This window comes from Macaca nemestrina, chromosome 16, assembly GCF_043159975.1.
Source record: "Macaca nemestrina isolate mMacNem1 chromosome 16, mMacNem.hap1, whole genome shotgun sequence".
NCBI lineage: Eukaryota > Metazoa > Chordata > Mammalia > Primates > Cercopithecidae > Macaca > Macaca nemestrina.
The window spans coordinates 63,626,867-63,645,859 of record NC_092140.1 but is presented as its reverse complement, the minus strand read 5'-3'; positions in this window follow the sequence as shown (position 1 = coordinate 63,645,859).

Genomic DNA, 18,993 nt, shown 5'->3' with positions numbered 1-18,993 from the left:
TTTCAAGACTATAGGGCCAAAGGAAATATCCTCCGATAACAAAGAGAAAGAAGCTTTCTGAGAAACTTCTTTGTGTTCTGTGAAATCATCTCAGAGAGTTACAGCTTTCCCCTCAAGAAGCCTTTCGCAAAGACAGTTCTTGTGGAATTGGCAAAGTGATATTTGGAAGCCCATAGAGGGCTATGGTGAAAAACGAAATATACTCAGATGAAATCTGGAAAGAAGCTTTCTGAGAAACTTCTCTGTGATGTGTGATCCACTCACAGAGTTACGTCTGTATTTCGTGGATTTCTTTGTTAGCCTTATTTCTGTGGAATCTGAGAAGAGATATTTCGGATCCTTTTGAAGACTTTAGGGCCAAAGGAAATATCCTCCGATAACAAGGAGAAAGAAGCTTTCTGAGAAACTTCTTTGTGTTCTGTGAAATCATCTCACAGAGTTACAGCTTTCTCCTCAAGAAGCCTTTTCCTAAGACAGTTCTTGTGGAATTGGCAAAGTGATATTTGGTAGCCCATAGAGGGCTATGGTGAAAAAGGAAATATCCTCAGATGAAATCTGGAAAGAAGCTTTCTGAGAAACTGCTCTGTGATGTGTGACTTCCACTCACAGAGTTACATCTGTCTTTCGTGGGTCTCTTTGCTAGCCTTATTTCTCTGGAATCTGAGAACAGATATTTCGGATCCCTTTGAAGTCTATAGGGCCCAAGGAAATATCCTCCGATAACAAAGAGAAAGAAGCTTTCTGAGAAACTTCTTTGTTTTCTGTGAAATCATCTCACAGAGTTACAGCTTTCCCCTCAAGAAGCCTTTCGCGAAGACAGTTCTTGTGGAATTGGCAAAGTGATATTTGGAAGCCCATAGAGGGCTCTGGTGGAAAAGGAAATATCCTCAGATGAAATCTGGAATGAAGCTTTCTGAGAAACTGCTCTGAGATGTGTGACTTCCACTCACAGAGTTACATCTGTATTTCGTGGATCTCTTTGCTAGCCTTATTTCTGTGGAATCTGAGAACAGATATTTCGGATCCCTTTGAAGACCATAGGGCCAAAGTAAATGTCCTCCGAAAACAAAGAGAAAGAAGCTTTCTGAGAAACTTCTTTGTGTTCCGTGAAATCATTTCACAGATTTACAGCTTTCCCCTCAAGAAGCCTTCCGCTAAGACAGTTCTTGTGGAATTGGCAAAGTGATATTTGGAAGCCCGTAGAGGGCTACGGTGAAAAAGGAAATATCCTCAGATGAAATCTGGAAGGAAGCTTTCTGAGAAACTGCTCTGTGATGTGTGACTTCCACTCACAGAGTTACATCTGTATTTCGTGGATCTCTTTGCTAGCCTTATTTCTGTGGAATCTGAGAACAGATATTTCGGATCCCTTTGAAGACTATAGGGCCAAAGGAAATATCCTCCGATTACAAAGAGAAAGAAGATTTCTGAGAAACTTCTTTGTGTTCTGTGAAATCATCTCACAGAGTTACAGCTTTCCCGTCAAGAAGTCTTTCGCTAAGACAGTTCTTGTGGAATTGGCAAAGTGATATTTGGAAGCCCATAGAGGGCTATGGTGAAAGAGGAAATATCCTCAGATGAAATCTGGAAAGAAGCTTTCTGAGAAACTGCTCTGTGATGTGTGACTTCCACTCACAGAGTTACATGTGTATTTCGTGGATCTCTTTGCTACCCTTATTTCTGTGGAATCTGAGAACAGATATTTCGGATCACTTTGAAGACTATGGGTCCCAAGGAAATATCCTCCGATAACAAAGAGAAAGAAGCTTTCTGAGAAACTTCTTTGTGTTCTGTGAAATCATCTCACAGAGTTACAGCTTTCCCCTCAAGAAGCCTTTCGTAAGACAGTTCTTGTGGAATTGGCAAAGTGATATTTGGAAGCCCCTAGAGGGCTATGGTGAAAAAGGAAATATCCTCAGATGAAATCTGGAAAGAAGCTTTGTGAGAAACTGCAATGTGATGTGTGATCCACTCACAGAATTACATCTGTATTTCGTGGATTTCTTTGTTAGCCTTATTTCTGTGGAATCTGAGAACAGATATTTCGGATCCCTTTGAAGACTATAGGGCCAAAGGAAATATCCTCCGATAACAAGGAGAAAGAAGCTTTCTGAGAAACTTCTTTGTGTTCTGTGAAAACATCTCACAGAGTTACAGCTTTCCCCTCAAGAAGCCTTTTACTAAGACAGTTCTTGTGGAATTGGCAAAGTGATATTTGGTAGACCATAGAGGGCTATGGTGAAAAAGGAAATATCCTCAGATGAAATCTGGAAAGAAGCTTTCTGAGAAACTGCTCTGTGATGTGTGACTTCCACTCACAGAGTTACATCTGTCTTTCGTGGATCTCTTTGCTAGCATTATTTCTGTGGAATCTGAGAACAGATATTTCGGATCCCTTTGAAGACTATAGGGCCCAAGGAAATATCCTCCGATAACAAAGAGAAAGAAGCTTTCTGAGAAACTTCTTTGTGTTCTGTGAAATCATCTCACAGAGTTACAGCTTTCCCCTCAAGAAGCCTTTTGCTAAGACAGTTCTTGTGGAATTGGCAAAGTGATATTTGGAAGCCCTAGAGGGCTATGGTGAAAAAGGAAATATCCTCAGATGAAATCTGGAAAGAAGCTGTCTGAGAAACTGCTCTGTGATGTGTGACTTCCACTCACAGAGTTACATCTGTATTTCGTGGATCTCTTTGCTCCCCTTATTTCTGTGGAATCTGAGAACAGATATTTCGGATCCCTTTGAAGTCTATAGGGCCAAAGGAAATGTCCTCCGATAACAAAGAGAAAGAAGCTTTCTGAGAAACTTCTTTGTGTTCTGTGAAATCATCTCACAGATTTACAGCTGTCCCCTCAAGAAGCCTTTCGCTAAGACAGTTCTTGTGGAATTGGCAAAGTGATATTTAGAAGCCCATAGAGGGCTACGGTGAAAAAGGAAATATCCTCAGATGAAATCTGGAAAGAAGCTTTCTGGGAAACTGCTCTGTGATGTGTAACTTCCACTCACAGACTTACATCTGTATTTCGTGGATCTCTTTGCTAGCCTTATTTCTGTGGAATCTGAGAACAAATATTTCGAATCCCTTTGAAGACTATAGGGCAAAAGGAAATATCCTCCGATAACACAGAGAAAGAAGCTTTCTGAGAAACTTCTTTGTGTTCTGTGAAATCATCTCACAGAGTTACAGCTTTCCCCTCAAGAACCCTTTCGCTAAGACAGTTCTTGTGGAATTGGCAAAGTGATATTTGGAAGCCCATAGAGGGCTATGGTGAAAAAGGAAATATCCTCAGATGAAATCTGGAAAGAAGCTTTCTGAGAAACTGCTCTGTGATGTGTGATTTCCACTCACTGAGTTACATCTGTATTTCGTGAATCTCTTTGCTACCCTTATTTCTGTGGAATCTGAGAACAGATATTTCGGATCCCTTTGAAGTCTATAGGGACAAAGGAAATGTCCTCCGATAACAAAGAGAAAGAAGCTTTCTGAGAAACTTCTTTGTGTTCTGTGAAATCATCTCACAGATTTACAGCTGTCCCCTCAAGAAGCCTTTCGCTAAGACAGTTCTTGTGGAATTGGCAAAGTGATATTTAGAAGCCCATAGAGGGCTACGGTGAAAAAGGAAATATCCTCAGATGAAATCTGGAAAGAAGCTTTCTGGGAAACTGCTCTGTGATGTGTAACTTCCACTCACAGACTTACATCTGTATTTCGTGGATCTCTTTGCTAGCCTTATTTCTGTGGAATCTGAGAACAGATATTTCGAATCCCTTTGAAGACTATAGGGCCAAAGGAAATATCCTCCGAAAACACAGAGAAAGAAGCTTTCTGAGAAACTTCTTTGTGTTCTGTGAAATCATCTCACAGAGTTACAGCTTTCCCCTCAAGAACCCTTTCGCTAAGACAGTTCTTGTGGAATTGGCAAAGTGATATTTGGAAGCCCATATAGGGCTATGGTGAAAAAGGAAATATCCTCAGATGAAATCTGGAAAGAAGCTTTCTGAGAAACTGCTCTGTGATGTGTGACTTCCACTCACAGAGTCACATCTATATTTCGTGGATCTCTTTGCTAGCCTTATGTCTGTGGAATCTCAGAACAGATATTTCGGATCCCTATGAAGACAATAGGGTCCAAGGAAATATCCTCCGATAACAAAGAGAAAGAAGCTTTCTGAGAAACCTCTTTGTGTTCTGTGAAATCATCTCACAGAGTTACAGCTTTCCCCTCAAGAAGGCTTTCGCTAAGACAGTTCTTGTGGAATTGGTGAAGTGATATTTGGAAGACCATAGAGGGCTATGGTGAAAAAGGAAATATCCTCAGATGAAATCTGGAAAGAAGCTTTCTTAGAAACTGCTCTGTGATGAGTGACTTCCACTCACAGAGTTACATCTGTATTTCGTGGATCTCTTTCCTAGCCTTATTTCTGTGGAATCTGAGAACAGATATTTCGGATCCCTTTGAAGACTATAGGGCCAAAGGAAATATCCTCCGATAACAAGGAGAAAGAAGTTTTCCGAGAAACTACTTTGTGTTCTGTGAAAGCATCTCACAGAGTTACAGCTTTCCCCTCAAGAAGCCTTTCGCTAAGACAGTTCTTGTGGAATTGGCAAAGTGATATTTGGAAGCCCCTAGAGGGCTATGTTGAAAAAGGAAATATCCTCAGATGAAATCTGGAAAGAAGCTTTCTGAGAAATTGCTCTGTGATGTGTGACTTGCACTCACAGACTTACATCTGTATTTCGTGGATTTCTTTGTTAGCCTTATTTCTGTGGAATCTGAGAACAGATATTTCGGATCCCTTTGAAGACTATAGGGCCAAAGGAAATATCCTCCGATAACAAGGAGAAAGAAGCTTTCTGAGAAACTTATTTGTTTTCTGTGAAATCATCTCACGGAGTTACAGCTTTCCCCTCAAGAACCCTTTCGCTAAGACAGTTCTTGTGGAATTGGCACGGTGATATTTGGAAGCCCCTAGAGGGCTATGGTGAAAAAGGGAATATCCTCAGATGAAATCTGGAAAGAAGCTTTCTGAGAAACTGCGTAGTGTTCTGTTAATTATTCTCACAGAGTTACATCTGTATTTCGTGGAACTCTTTGCCAAACTTATTTCTGTGGATTCTGAGAAAAGATATTTCAGATCCCTTTGAAGACTATAGGGCCAAAGGAAATATCCTCCGATAATAAAGAGAAAGAAGCTTTCTGAGAAACTTCTTTGTGTTCTGTGAAATCATCTCACAGAGTTACCGCTTTCCCCCCAAGAAGCCTTTCGCTAAGACAGTTCTTGTGGTATTGGCAAAGTGATATTTGGAAGCCCATAGAGGGCTATGGTGAAAAAGGAAATATCCTCAGATGAAATCTGGAAAGAAGCTTTCTGAGAAATTGCTCTGTGATGTGTGACTTCCACTCACAGACTTACATCTGTATTTCGTGCATTTCTTTGTTAGCCTTATTTCTGTGGAATCTGAGAACAGATATTTCGGATCCCTTTGAAGACTATAGGGCCAAAGGAAATATCCTCCGATAACAAGGAGAAAGAAGCTTTCTAAGAAACTTATTTGTTTTCTGTGAAATCATCTCACAGAGTTACAGCTTTCCCCTCAAGAAGCCTTTTGCTAAGAGAGTTCTTGTGGAAATGGCAAAGTGATATATGGAAGCCCTTAGAGGGCTACGGTGAAAAAGGAAATATCCTCAGATGAAATCTGGAAAGAAACTTTCTGAGAAACTGTTCTGTGATGTGTGACTTCCATTCACAGAGTTACATCTGTATTTCGTGGATTTCTTTGTTAGCCTTATTTCTGTGGAATCTGAGAACCTATATTTCGGATCCCTTTGAAGACTATAGCGCCAAAGGAAATATCCTCCAATCACAAGGAGAAAGAACCTTTCTGAGAAACTTCTTTTGTGTTCTGTGAAATCATCTCACAGAGTTACAGCTTTCCCCTCAAGAAGCCTATCGCTAAGACAGTTCTTGTGGAATTGGCAAAGTGATATTTGGAAGCCCATAGAGGGCTATGGTGAAAAAGGAAATATCCTCAGATGAAATCTGGAAAGAAGCTTTCTGAGAAATTGCTCTGTGATGTGTGACTTCCACTCACAGACTTACATCTGTATTTCGTGGATTTCTTTGTTAGCCTTATTTCTGTGGAATCTGAGAACAGATATTTCGGAACCCTTTGAAGACTATAGGGCCAAAGGAAATATCCTCCGATAACAAGGAGAAAGAAGCTTTCTGAGAAACTTATTTGTTTTCTGTGAAATCATCTCACGGAGTTACAGCTTTCCCCTCAAGAACCCTTTCGCTAAGACAGTTCTTGTGGAATTGGCACGGTGATATTTGGAAGCCCCTAGAGGGCTATGGTGAAAAAGGGAATATCCTCAGATGAAATCTGGAAAGAAGCTTTCTGAGAAACTGCGTAGTGTTCTGTTAATTATTCTCACAGAGTTACATCTGTATTTCGTGGAACTCTTTGCCAAACTTATTTCTGTGGATTCTGAGAAAAGATATTTCAGATCCCTTTGAAGACTATAGGGCCAAAGGAAATATCCTCCGATAATAAAGAGAAAGAAGCTTTCTGAGAAACTTCTTTGTGTTCTGTGAAATCATCTCACAGAGTTACCGCTTTCCACCCAAGAAGCCTTTCGCTAAGACAGTTCTTGTGGAATTGGCAAAGTGATATTTGGAAGCCCATAGAGGGCTATGGTGAAAAAGGAAATATCCTCAGATGAAATCTGGAAAGAAGCTTTCTGAGAAACTGCTCTGTGATGTGTGACTTCCACTCACAGAGTTACATCTGTATTTCCTGGATCTCTTTGCTAGCCTTATTTCTGTGGAATCTGAGAACAGATATTTCGAATCCCTTTGAAGACTATAGGGCCAAAGGAAATATCCTCCGATAACAAAGAGAAAGAAGCGTTCTGAGAAACTTCTTTGTGTTCTGTGAAATCATCTCACAGAGTTACAGCTTTCCCCTCAAGAAGCCTTTCGCTAAGACAGTTCTTGTGGAAATGGCAAAGTGATATTTGGAAGCCCATAGAGGGCTATGGTGAAAAAGGAAATATCCTCAGATGAAATCTGGAAAGAAGCTTTCTGAGAAACTGCTCTCTGAAGTGTGACTTCCAATCACAGAGTTACATCTGTATTTCGTGGATCTCCTTGCTAGCCTTATTTCTGTGGAAACTCAGAAGAGATATTTCGGAACCCTTTCAAGACTATAGGGCCCAAGGAAATATCCTCCGAACAAGGAGAAAGAAGCTTTCTGAGAAACTTCTTTGTGTTCTGTGAAATCATCTCACAGAGTTACAGCTTTCCCCTCAAGAAGCCTTTCGCTAAGACAGTTCTTGTGGAATTGGCAAAGTGATATTTGGAAGCCCATAGAGGGCTATGGTGAAAAAGGAAATATCCTAAGATGAAATCTGGAAAGAAGCTTTCTGAGAAACTGCTCTGTCATGTGTGACTTCCACTCACAGAGTTACATCTGTATTTCGTGGATCTCTTTGCTAGCGGTGTTTCTGTGGAATCTGAGAACAGATATCTCGGATCCCTTCGAAGACTATAGGGCCAAAGGAAATATCCTAAGATAACAAAGAGAAAGACGCTTTCTGAGAAACTTCTTTGTGTTCTGTGAAATCATCTCACAGAGTTACAGCTTTTCCCTCAAGAAGCCTTTTGCTAAGACAGTGCTTGTGGAATTGGCAAAGTGATATTTGGAAGCCCATAGAGGACTATGGTGAAAAAGGAAATATCCTCAGATGAAATCTGGGAAGAAGCTTTCTGAGAAACTGCTCTGTGATGTGTGACTTCCTCTCACAGAGTTACATCTGTATTTCGTGGATCTCCTTGTTAGCCTTATTTCTGTGGAGTCTGAGAACAGATATTTCGGATCCCTTTGAAGACAATAGGGCCAAAGGAAATATCCTCCGATAACAAAGAGAAAGAAACTTTCTGAGAGTTTCTTTGGGTACTGTGAAATCATCTCACAGTGTTACAGCTTTCCCCTCAAGAAGCCTTTCGCTAAGACAGTTCTTGTGCAATTGGCAAAGTGATATTTGGAAGCCCATAGAGGTCTATGCTGTAAAAGGAAATATCCTCAAGTGAAATCTGGAAAGAAGCTTTCTGAGAAACTGCTTAGTGTTCTGTTAATTCATCTCACAGAGTTACATCTCTATTTCGTGGATCTCTTTGCTAGCCTTATTTCTGTGGAATCTGAGAACTGATATTTCGGAACCCTTTGAAGACTATAGGGCCAAAGGAAATATCCTCCTATAAAAAACAGAAAGAAGCTTTCTTAGAATCTTCTTTGTGTTCTGTGAATTATCTCACAGAGTTACAGCTTTTCACTCAAGAAGCCTTTCGCTAAGACAGTTCTTGTGGAATTGGCAAAGTGATATTTGGAAGCCCATAGAGCGCTTTGGTGAAAAAGGAAATATCCTCAGATGAAATCTTTAAACTAGCTTTTTGAGAAACTGCTCTGTGATGTGTGACTTCCACTCACAGAGATACATCTATATTTCGTAGATCTGTTTGCTAGCCTTATTTCTGTGGAATCTGAGAACAGATATTTCGGATCCCTTTGATGACTATAGGGCCAAAGGAAATATCCTCCGATAACAAAGAGAAAGAAGCTTTCTGAGAAACTTCTTTGTGTTCTGTGAAATCATCTCACAGAGTTACAGCTTTCCACTCAAGAAGCCTTTCGCTAAGACAGTTCTTGTGGAATTGGCAAAGTGATATTTGGAAGCCCATAGAGGGCTATGGTGAAAAAGGAAATATCCTCAGATGAAATCTGGAAAGAAGCTTTCTGAGAAACTGCTCTGGGATGTGTGACTTCCACTCACAGACTTACATCTGTATTTCGTGGATTTCTTTGTTAGCCTTATTTCTGTGGAATCTGAGAACAGATATTTCGGATCCCTTTGAAGACTATAGGGCCAAAGGAAATATCCTCCGATAACAAGGAGAAAGAAGCTTTCTGAGAAACTTATTTGTTTTCTGTGAAATCATCTCACGGAGTTACAGCTTTCCCCTCAAGAACCCTTTCGCTAAGACAGTTCTTGTGGAATTGGCACGGTGATATTTGGAAGCCCCTAGAGGGCTATGGTGAAAAAGGGAATATCCTCAGATGAAATCTGGAAAGAAGCTTTCTGAGAAACTGCGTAGTGTTCTGTTAATTATTCTCACAGAGTTACATCTGTATTTCGTGGAACTCTTTGCCAAACTTATTTCTGTGGATTATGAGAAAAGATATTTCAGATCCCTTTGAAGACTATAGGGCCAAAGGAAATATCCTCCGATAATAAAGAGAAAGAAGCTTTCTGAGAAACTTCTTTGTGTTCTGTGAAATCATCTCACAGAGTTACCGCTTTCCACCCAAGAAGCCTTTCGCTAAGACAGTTCTTGTGGAATTGGCAAAGTGATATTTGGAAGCCCATAGAGGGCTATGGTGAAAAAGGAAATATCCTCAGATGAAATCTGGAAAGAAGCTTTCTGAGAAATTGCTCTGTGATGTGTGACTTCCACTCACAGACTTACATCTGTATTTCGTGCATTTCTTTGTTAGCCTTATTTCTGTGGAATCTGAGAACAGATATTTCGGATCCCTTTGAAGACTATAGGGCCAAAGGAAATATCCTCCGATAACAAGGAGAAAGAAGCTTTCTAAGAAACTTATTTGTTTTCTGTGAAATCATCTCACAGAGTTACAGCTTTCCCCTCAAGAAGCCTTTTGCTAAGAGAGTTCTTGTGGAAATGGCAAAGTGATATATGGAAGCCCTTAGAGGGCTACGGTGAAAAAGGAAATATCCTCAGATGAAATCTGGAAAGAAACTTTCTGAGAAACTGTTCTGTGATGTGTGACTTCCACTCACAGAGTTACATCTGTATTTCGTGGATTTCTTTGTTAGCCTTATTTCTGTGGAATCTGAGAACCTATATTTCGGATCCCTTTGAAGACTATAGCGCCAAAGGAAATATCCTCCAATCACAAGGAGAAGAACCTTTCTGAGAAACTTCTTTGTGTTCTGTGAAATCATCTCACAGAGTTACAGCTTTCCCCTCAAGAAGCCTATCGCTAAGACAGTTCTTGTGGAATTGGCAAAGTGATATTTGGAAGCCCATAGAGGGCTATGGTGAAAAAGGAAATATCCTCAGATAAAATCTGGAAAGAAGCTTTCTGAGAAACTGCTCTGTGATGTGTGACTTCCCCTCACAGAGTTACATCTGTATTTCGTGGATCTCTTTGCTAGCCTTATTTCTCTGGAATCTGAGAACAGATATTTCGGATCCCTTTGAAGACTATAGGGCCCAAGGAAATATCCTCCGATAAGAAAGAGAAAGAAGCTTTCTGAGAAACTTCTTTGTGTTCTGTGAAATCATCTCACAGAGTTACAGCTTTCCCCTCAAGTAGCCTTTCGTTAAGACAGTTCTTGTGGAATTGGCAAAGTGATATTTGGAAGCCCATAGAGGGCTTTGGTGAAAAAGGAAATATCCTCAGACGAAATCTGGAAAGAAGCTTTCTGAGAAACTGCTCTGTGATGTGTGACTTCCACTCACAGGGTTACATCTGTATTTCCTGGATCTCTTTGCTAGCCTTATTTCTGTGGAATCTGAGAACAGATATTTCGAATCCCTTTGAAGACTATAGGGCCAAAGGAAATATCCTCCGATAACAAAGAGAAAGAAGCGTTCTGAGAAACTTCTTTGTGTTCTGTGAAATCATCTCACAGAGTTACAGCTTTCCCCTCAAGAAGCCTTTCGCTAAGACAGTTCTTGTGGAAATGGCAAAGTGATATTTGGAAGCCCATAGAGGGCTATGGTGAAAAAGGAAATATCCTCAGATGAAATCTGGAAAGAAGCTTTCTGAGAAACTGCTCTCTGAAGTGTGACTTCCAATCACAGAGTTACATCTGTATTTCGTGGATCTCCTTGCTAGCCTTATTTCTGTGGAAACTCAGAAGAGATATTTCGGAACCCTTTCAAGACTATAGGGCCCAAGGAAATATCCTCCGAACAAGGAGAAAGAAGCTTTCTGAGAAACTTCTTTGTGTTCTGTGAAATCATCTCACAGAGTTACAGCTTTCCCCTCAAGAAGCCTTTCGCTAAGGCAGTTCTTGTGGAATTGGCAAAGTGATATTTGGAAGCCCATAGAGGGCTATGGTGAAAAAGGAAATATCCTAAGATGAAATCTGGAAAGAAGCTTTCTGAGAAACTGCTCTGTCATGTGTGACTTCCACTCACAGAGTTACATCTGTATTTCGTGGATCTCTTTGCTAGCGGTGTTTCTGTGGAATCTGAGAACAGATATCTCGGATCCCTTCGAAGACTATAGGGCCAAAGGAAATATCCTAAGATAACAAAGAGAAAGACGCTTTCTGAGAAACTTCTTTGTGTTCTGTGAAATCATCTCACAGAGTTACAGCTTTTCCCTCAGCAAGCCTTTTTCTAAGACAATTCTTGTGGAAATGGCAAAGTGATATTTGGAAGCCCATAGAGGGCTATGGTGAAAAAGGAAATATCCAAAGATGAAATTTGGAAAGAAGCTTTCTGAGAAACTGCTCTTTGTTGTGTGACTTCCGCTCACAGAGTTACATCTGTATTTCGTGGATCTCTTTGCTGGTCGTATTTCTGTGGAATCTGAGAACAGATATTTCGGATCCCTTTGAAGACTATAGGGCCAAAGGAAATATCCTCCGATAACAAAGAGAAAGAAGCTTTCTGAGAAACTTCTTTGTGTTCTGTGAAATCATCTCACAGAGTTACAGCTTTTCCCTCAAGAAGCCTTTTGCTAAGACAGTGCTTGTGGAATTGGCAAAGTGATATTTGGAAACCCATAGAGGGCTATGGTGAAAAAGGAAATATCCTCAGATGAAATCTGGGAAGAAGCTTTCTGAGAAACTGCTCTGTGATGTGTGACTTCCTCTCACAGAGTTACATCTGTATTTCGTGGATCTCCTTGTTAGCCTTATTTCTGTGGAGTCTGAGAACAGATATTTCGGATCCCTTTGAAGACAATAGGGCCAAAGGAAATATCCTCCGATAACAAAGAGAAAGAAACTTTCTGAGAGTTTCTTTGGGTACTGTGAAATCATCTCACAGTGTTACAGCTTCCCCTCAAGAAGCCTTTCGTTAAGACAGTTCTTGTGCAATTGGCAAAGTGATATTTGGAAGCCCATAGAGGTCTATGCTGTAAAAGGAAATATCCTCAGGTGAAATCTGGAAAGAAGCTTTCTGAGAAACTGCTTAGTGTTCTGTTAATTCATCTCACAGAGTTACATCTCTATTTCGTGGATCTCTTTGCTAGCCTTATTTCTGTGGAATCTGAGAACCGATATTTCGGAACCCTTTGAAGACTATAGGGCCAAAGGAAATATCCTCCTATAAAAATCAGAAAGAAGCTTTCTTAGAATCTTCTTTGTGTTCTGTGAATTATCTCACAGAGTTACAGCTTTTCACTCAAGAAGCCTTTCGCTAAGACAGTTCTTGTGGAATTGGCAAAGTGATATTTGGAAGCCCATAGAGCGCTTTGGTGAAAAAGGAAATATCCTCAGATGAAATCTTTAAACTAGCTTTTTGAGAAACTGCTCTGTGATGTGTGACTTCCACTCACAGAGATACATCTATATTTCGTAGATCTGTTTGCTAGCCTTATTTCTGTGGAATCTGAGAACAGATATTTCGGATCCCTTTGATGACTATAGGGCCAAAGGAAATATCCTCCGATAACAAAGAGAAAGAAGCTTTCTGAGAAACTTCTTTGTGTTCTGTGAAATCATCTCACAGAGTTACAGCTTTCCACTCAAGAAGCCTTTCGCTAAGACAGTTCTTGTGGAATTGGCAAAGTGATATTTGGAAGCCCATAGAGGGCTATGGTGAAAAAGGAAATATCCTCAGATGAAATCTGGAAAGAAGATTTCTGAGAAACTGCTCTGTGATGTGTGACTTCCACTCACAGAGTTACATCTTTATTTCGTGGATCTCCTTGCTAGCCTTATTTCTGTGGCGTCTGAGAACAGATATTCCGGATCCCTTTGAAGACTGTAGGGCCAAAGGATTTATCCTCCGATAACAAAGAGAAAGAAACGTTCTGGGAAACTTCTTCGTGTTCTGTGAAATCATCTCACAGAGTTACAGCTTTCCCCTCAAGAAGTCTTTCGCTAAGACAGTTCTTGTGGAATTGGCAAAGTGATATTTGGAAGCCCATAGAGGGCTATGGTGAAAAAGGAAATATCCTCAGATAAAATCTGGAAAGAAGCTTTCTGAGAAACTGCTCTGTGATGTGTGACTTCCCCTCACAGAGTTACATCTGTATTTCGTGGATCTCTTTGCTAGCCTTATTTCTCTGGAATCTGAGAACAGATATTTCGGATCCCTTTGAAGACTATAGGGCCAAAGGAAATATCCTCGATAAGAAAGAGAAAGAAGCTTTCTGAGAAACTTCTTTGTGTTCTGTGAAATCATCTCACAGAGTTACAGCTTTCCCCTCAAGTAGCCTTTCGTTAAGACAGTTCTTGTGGAATTGGCAAAGTGATATTTGGAAGCCCATAGAGGGCTATGGTGAAAAAGGAAATATCCTCAGACGAAATCTGGAAAGAAGCTTTCTGAGAAACTGCTCTGTGATGTGTGACTTCCACTCACAGGGTTACATCTGTATTTCCTGGATCTCTTTGCTAGCCTTATTTCTGTGGAATCTGAGAACAGATATTTCGAATCCCTTTGAAGACTATAGGGCCAAAGGAAATATCCTCCGATAACAAAGAGAAAGAAGCGTTCTGAGAAACTTCTTTGTGTTCTGTGAAATCATCTCACAGAGTTACAGCTTTCCCCTCAAGAAGCCTTTCGCTAAGACAGTTCTTGTGGAAATGGCAAAGTGATATTTGGAAGCCCATAGAGGGCTATGGTGAAAAAGGAAATATCCTCAGATGAAATCTGGAAAGAAGCTTTCTGAGAAACTGCTCTCTGAAGTGTGACTTCCAATCACAGAGTTACATCTGTATTTCGTGGATCTCCTTGCTAGCCTTATTTCTGTGGAAACTCAGAAGAGATATTTCGGAACCCTTTCAAGACTATAGGGCCCAAGGAAATATCCTCCGAACAAGGAGAAAGAAGCTTTCTGAGAAACTTCTTTGTGTTCTGTGAAATCATCTCACAGAGTTACAGCTTTCCCCTCAAGAAGCCTTTCGCTAAGACAGTACTTGTGGAATTGGCAAAGTGATATTTGGAAGCCCATAGAGGGCTATGGTGAAAAAGGAAATATCCTAAGATGAAATCTGGAAAGAAGCTTTCTGAGAAACTGCTCTGTCATGTGTGACTTCCACTCACAGAGTTACATCTGTATTTCGTGGATCTCTTTGCTAGCGGTGTTTCTGTGGAATCTGAGAACAGATATCTCGGATCCCTTCGAAGACTATAGGGCCAAAGGAAATATCCTAAGATAACAAAGAGAAAGACGCTTTCTGAGAAACTTCTTTGTGTTCTGTGAAATCATCTCACAGAGTTACAGCTTTTCCCTCAGCAAGCCTTTTTATAAGACAATTCTTGTGGAATTGGCAAAGTGATATTTGGAAGCCCATAGAGGGCTATGGTGAAAAAGGAAATATCCTCAGATGAAATCTGGGAAGAAGCTTTCTGAGAAACTGCTCTGTGATGTGTGACTTCCTCTCACAGAGTTACATCTGTATTTCGTGGATCTCCTTGTTAGCCTTATTTCTGTGGAGTCTGACAACAGATATTTCGGATCCCTTTGAAGACAATAGGGCCAAAGGAAATATCCTCCGATAACAAAGAGAAAGAAACTTTCTGAGAGTTTCTTTGGGTACTGTGAAATCATCTCACAGTGTTACAGCTTCCCCTCAAGAAGCCTTTCGCTAAGACAGTTCTTGTGCAATTGGCAAAGTGATATTTGGAAGCCCATAGAGGTCTATGCTGTAAAAGGAAATATCCTCAGGTGAAATCTGGAAAGAAGCTTTCTGAGAAACTGCTTAGTGTTCTGTTAATTCATCTCACAGAGTTACATCTCTATTTCGTGGATCTCTTTGCTAGCCTTATTTCTGTGGAATCTGAGAACCGATATTTCGGAACCCTTTGAAGACTATAGGGCCAAAGGAAATATCCTCCTATAAAAAACAGAAAGAAGCTTTCTTAGAATCTTCTTTGTGTTCTGTGAATTATCTCACAGAGTTACAGCTTTTCACTCAAGAGGCCTTTCGCTAAGACAGTTCTTGTGGAATTGGCAAAGTGATATTTGGAAGCCCATAGAGCGCTTTGGTGAAAAAGGAAATATCCTCAGATGAAATCTTTAAACTAGCTTTTTGAGAAACTGCTCTGTGATGTGTGACTTCCACTCACAGAGATACATCTATATTTCGTAGATCTGTTTGCTAGCCTTATTTCTGTGGAATCTGAGAACAGATATTTCGGATCCCTTTGATGACTATAGGGCCAAAGGAAATATCCTCCGATAACAAAGAGAAAGAAGCTTTCTGAGAAACTTCTTTGTGTTCTGTGAAATCATCTCACAGAGTTACAGCTTTCCACTCAAGAAGCCTTTCGCTAAGACAGTTCTTGTGGAATTGGCAAAGTGATATTTGGAAGCCCATAGAGGGCTATGGTGAAAAAGGAAATATCCTCAGATGAAATCTGGAAAGAAGATTTCTGAGAAACTGCTCTGTGATGTGTGACTTCCACTCACAGAGTTACATCTTTATTTCGTGGATCTCCTTGCTAGCCTTATTTCTGTGGCGTCTGAGAACAGATATTCCGGATCCCTTTGAAGACTGTAGGGCCAAAGGATTTATCCTCCGATAACAAAGAGAAAGAAACGTTCTGGGAAACTTCTTCGTGTTCTGTGAAATCATCTCACAGAGTTACAGCTTTCCCCTCAAGAAGTCTTTCGCTAAGACAGTTCTTGTGGAATTGGCAAAGTGATATTTGGTAGCCCATAGAGGGCTATGGTGAAAAAGGAAATATCCTCAGATGAAATCTGGAAAGAAGCTTTCTGAGAAACTGCTCTGTGATGTGTGACTTCCACTCACAGAGTTACATCTGTATTTCGTGGATCTCTTTGCTAGCCTTATTTCTGTGGAATCTGAGAACAGATATTTCGGATCCCTATGAAGACTATAGGGCCAAAGGAAATATCCTCCGATAACAAAGAGAATGAAGCTTTCTGAGAAACTTCTTTGTGTTCTGTGAAATCATCTCACGGAGTTACAGCTTTCCCCTCAAGAAGCCTTTCACTAAGACAGTTCTTGTGGAATTGGCAAAGTGATATATGGAAGCCCATAGAGGGCTATGGTGAAAAAGGAAATATCCTCAGATGAAATCTGGAAAGAAGCTTTCTGAGAAACTGTTCTGTGATGTGTGACTTCCACTCACAGACTTACATCTGTATTTCGTGGATTTCTTTGTTAGCCTTATTTCTGTGGAATCTGAGAACAGATATTTCGGATCCCTTTGAAGACTATAGGGCCAAAGGAAATATCCTCCGATAACAAAGAGGAAGAAGCTTTCTGAGAAACTTCTTTGTGTTCTGTGAAATCATCTCACAGAGTTACAGCTTTCCACTCAAGAAGCCTTTCGCTTCTTGAGTGGAAAGCTCTGTCATGTGTGACTTCCAGTCACAGAGTTACATCTGTATTTCGTGGATCTCTTTGCTAGCCTTATTTCTGTGGAATCTGAGAACAGATATTTCGGATCCCTTTGAAGACTATAGGGCCAAAGGAAATATCCTCCGATAACAAAGAGAAAGAAGCTTTCTGAGAAACTTCTTTGTGTTCTGTGAAATCATCTCACAGAGTTACAGCTTTCGCCTCAAGAATCCTTTCGCTAAGACAGTTCTTGTGGAATTGGCAAAGTGATATTTGGAAGCTCATAGAGGGCTATGGTGAAAAAGGAAATATCCTCAGATGAAATGTGGAAAGAAGCTTTCTGAGAAACTGCTCTGTGATGTGTGACTTCCTCTCACAGAGTTACATCTGTATTTCGTGGATCTCCTTGCTAGCCTTATTTCTGTGGAGTCTGACAACAGATATTTCGGATCCCTTTGAAGACTATAGGGCCAAAGGAAATATCCTCCGATAACAAAGAGAAAGAAACTTTCTGAGAGTTTCTTTGGGTTCTGTGAAATCATCTCACGGAGTTACAGCTTTCCCCTCAAGAACCCTTTCGCTAAGACAGTTCTTGTGGAATTGGCACGGTGATATTTGGAAGCCCCTAGAGGGCTATGGTGAAAAAGGGAATATCCTCAGATGAAATCTGGAAAGAAGCTTTCTGAGAAACTGCGTAGTGTTCTGTTAATTATTCTCACAGAGTTACATCTGTATTTCGTGGAACTCTTTGCCAAACTTATTTCTGTGGATTCTGAGAAAAGATATTTCAGATCCCTTTGAAGACTATAGGGCCAAAGGAAATATCCTCCGATAACAAAGAATAAGAAGCTTTCTGAGAAACTTCTTTGTGTTCTGTGAAATCATCTCACAGAGTTACCGCTTTCCCCTCAAGAAGCCTTTCGCTAAGACAGTTCTTGTGGAATTGGCAAAGTGACATTTGGAAGCCCATAGAGGGCTATGGTGAAAAAGGAAATATCCTCAGATGAACTCTGGAAAGAAGCTTTCTGAGAAACTGTTCTGTGATGTGTGACTTCCACTCACAGAGTTACATCTGTATTTCGTGGATTTCTTTGTTAGCCTTATTTCTGTGGAATCTGAGAACCTATATTTCGGATCCCTTTGAAGACTATAGCGCCAAAGGAAATATCCTCCAATCACAAGGAGAAAGAACCTTTCTGAGAAACTTCTTTGTGTTCTGTGAAATCATCTCACAGAGTTACAGCTTTCCCCTCAAGAAGCCTTTCGCTAAGACAGTTCTTGTGGAATTGGCAAAGTGATATTTGGAAGCCCATAGAGGGCTATGGTGAAAAAGGAAATATCCTCAGATGAAATCTGGAAAGAAGCTTTCTGAGAAACTGTTCTGTGATGTGTGACTTCCACTCACAGACTTACATCTGTATTTCGTGGATTTCTTTGTTAGCCTTATTTCTGTGGAATCTGAGAACAGATATTTCGGATCCCTTTGAAGACTATAGGGCCAAAGGAAATATCCTCCGATAACAAAGAGGAAGAAGCTTTCTGAGAAACTTCTTTGTGTTCTGTGAAATCATCTCACAGAGTTACAGCTTTCCACTCAAGAAGCCTTTCGCTTCTTGAGTGGAAAGCTCTGTCATGTGTGACTTCCAGTCACAGAGTTACATCTGTATTTCGTGGATCTCTTTGCTAGCCTTATTTCTGTGGAATCTGAGAACAGATATTTCGGATCCCTTTGAAGACTATAGGGCCAAAGGAAATATCCTCCGATAACAAAGAGAAAGAAGCTTTCTGAGAAACTTCTTTGTGTTCTGTGAAATCATCTCACAGAGTTACAGCTTTCGCCTCAAGAATCCTTTCGCTAAGACAGTTCTTGTGGAATTGGCAAAGTGATATTTGGAAGCTCATAGAGGGCTATGGTGAAAAAGGAAATATCCTCAGATGAAATGTGGAAAGAAGCTTTCTGAGAAACTGCTCTGTGATGTGTGACTTCCTCTCACAGAGTTACATCTGTATTTCGTGGATCTCCTTGCTAGCCTTATTTCTGTGGAGTCTGACAACAGATATTTCGGATCCCTTTGAAGACTATAGGGCCAAAGGAAATATCCTCCGATAACAAAGAGAAAGAAACTTTCTGAGAGTTTCTTTGGGTTCTGTGAAATCATCTCACGGAGTTACAGCTTTCCCCTCAAGAACCCTTTCGCTAAGACAGTTCTTGTGGAATTGGCACGGTGATATTTGGAAGCCCCTAGAGGGCTATGGTGAAAAAGGGAATATCCTCAGATGAAATCTGGAAAGAAGCTTTCTGAGAAACTGCGTAGTGTTCTGTTAATTATTCTCACAGAGTTACATCTGTATTTCGTGGAACTCTTTGCCAAACTTATTTCTGTGGATTCTGAGAAAAGATATTTCAGATCCCTT